Consider the following 2,858-nt stretch of genomic DNA (forward strand, 5'->3'; position numbering starts at 1 on the left):
AACAAGACTTCACTTGTAACGTGGATAAACCGGGTTCAAATCCCACGCAACACGTCACTTTTTCTTTCTTACTTATATATTGCCTTTTCATCCTACAACACTAATTAGTACAGCTAACCAAGTCCTCGCAGTCCTGTCGTGGTCATTGGCACGCAACGAATCATGTACTAGTAAGTGAATACACACTGACTGTGAGTACAAAACGACACCAAGCAAGGACATGCAGGACTGGATGTAGAGTAGGGCCTGAGTGCTTTAATAGTAGTGTACTAGTATGCATCAAACCTCGAACGAGATCGTTTGAAACTACTGTATGGTGCCTGATTTGAAATAGACCACCCTGACGAATGGTCAAATAGTTTTAGCGATTTGAAGTTTAGAGCCTTGATGACCACCCGTATCACCGATAACGTTGGTAGATCTCTGGTGTGTGCTTTGTAATCTAGAATTCAACACTTTCCGCGCAAACTATGGCTAACTTAACAGCTCGATAACGTTATCGATTGGCGCGGCCATTTCATGTAATTCCTTTCGGGATGATGCTGTACTTAGTGAAAGGGGGCTAATATGCGGGTGTCGAAAGTTGGGAATTTTTAGGCACGAACGGTAGGGGGCGCAATTATGTACTACGTACAGTAGTAGTAACTTCTAGTTTTGAAATTGATTTGGGGGATACGACAGTCGTAGCGTTAGCTGATAGTTAGTTGCCTGTCATAACGTTAAAGCCCTGCTTTGCATTCCACACACTACTTGTGGCTGCTGCTGTTTTGTGCATTGTAAACTACTGCACTCAACTCAACTGAATACATTACTGAATTAAATTACTTTGAGTCGCTGAGTAAATGATCGAGGAATAAGTAGTGGTTGCATCCAATCCAGCAAAACATCATCTGTAGAGTCCAGGTGGTTGTTGCTACTACTCCGGTGTATTCGCAGCTATTACTTCTACGTAATAACGCCCCCCAAACTTCCATGTTAAGTGTACAGTGCTTGCAGTGGTGTCGGGCAGGCTAGGATTCAACTTGATGCGGGGGGATCTGTGGAATATTCTACATATTACACTATGTAAGCCAACAGCAGCCACACGTAATACAGTGTTGCATGTAAAATATTTGTTGGGGAAGGGCTTTATAACAGTGCAAGGGGGGAGACTGCATGTTGTATTCAGACATTATCAACTATTCAATCAATTGCCACAACTACAAGTAGTGTAGATACATTATAGCGGCCCCCAACTAAACGTTAACTTTAGTGTCGAATATTCGCCACGTTAACCACCCTATACTACATGCCCCCCCTTCACTATGAACTAAGCTTACTGTACCTCTTTTGAACATACTTTTTGTTCAGAATCTGGTAAATTGTTCCTATTCTATGTAGACTATACATGATACCATACCGGTATCGTCGATGAAAACAATGGATGGACTACATACAGTAATACCGGTACAGTAAAGTACATAGACCACCGCCTAACTATCCGTGAAATGGGCGACCGTCAACGCTATGAACTACACACGCTTTACCTTTTGAACTCCTTCAACTCATGCGAGCTGAGAACCATGCATAATCTCGTTCAGTGTTGATACAAACCATAAACTATGTTAGTGAAACATGTAGGTCACCTAGTACATACGTGAGGCTATTAAGTGCCCGCTGAGCGATGGTAACTTTACAGCGTAATATTCAAGTATCAATATCAATATCGACTACAATCAACGACAGATTTTAAGGGACACTTTGTTCTTCGATTTCACCATGACAACGAAAATTCATTGGACGAAGGACTTCGAAATTCGATTGATTTGTGGCCAACCAAATTGCAGGCCCTGCAATTTGAACTTCAAACAATCACGTATTTTAAATTGATTGGATCGATGAAGCGCCTGTACTGATAAGCGTTTGACGCGATAGCGCAGTGGATAGCGCAGTGGTAAAAACACGTTGTGTGTCTTGAGTGAGCCCCGGCGCGTCGAACTTTTTTCCGAATAGCATACAAAGTGCAAGATTGTTTTTGCCGAAGAAAAATTTTCATTGAGGAATAGCCTTAGCAAAACTACGACGGATTTCTTCCGGCGAAATACGAGCCCATGCCTTAATGGCACGGTGAATCATCACCAAACGCTTTTGCTGCGCTGGTACAGTCATGGGATCTACACCTTCCTCACTATCACCACCCTCGATGAGATCTTCTTCGAGCCACAAACTGCGCAAGTGGCGTTTAAATGGGGCCATAACCCCAACGTCCAATAACTGCACAGCACTTGTGGCATTCGGCGGGATGGCTGCCACAACACAACCGGCATCTTCACTGGCGATCATGACTCCTTCCTTGCTAACATGCGGGTCGAAGTTATCGAGCAACAAAACTGAGGGCTCTCGCACTTGTGGCTTCAACACTTTACGAAGGTAGATGGTCTCGCCATTCGCACGGGCACCCAGCACAGCTGTCATGCGGTACGAGTGCTTTTCGCAGTTCGCAATCTTCGGCGTACCACCGCGTACCGACCAAATTGCATGAGGTGGCAAGTCGTACGTCATACCCGTCTCGTCGACGTTGATGATGCTGTCGCCGTTGAACCCAGCGAACGCCTTGTGGTAGTCAGCAGCGAACGTGCTTCGGATGGCAGCAAGGTCTGCTTGGGTCTTCTTTGACTTCGCTGGCTTCTGGCGTGTAAAGCCATGACGGTGGCAGAATCGTTGCAGCAGTTTGAGCAGCGACTGGTATCCACAATTCGTGTTCGCTAGGTAGCCGTCGAGCCACGCGCGATGGTACCGCTTGAGGTAGTTGACGAGGTGGGTGCACGTTACAGCGCGTTCGGTATCACGGAGCTTGCGAATGAAGGCTTCGAGAGCGG

Source organism: Aphanomyces astaci (genome assembly GCF_000520075.1).
Source record: "Aphanomyces astaci strain APO3 unplaced genomic scaffold supercont1.115, whole genome shotgun sequence".
Lineage (NCBI taxonomy): Eukaryota > Oomycota > Saprolegniomycetes > Saprolegniales > Verrucalvaceae > Aphanomyces > Aphanomyces astaci.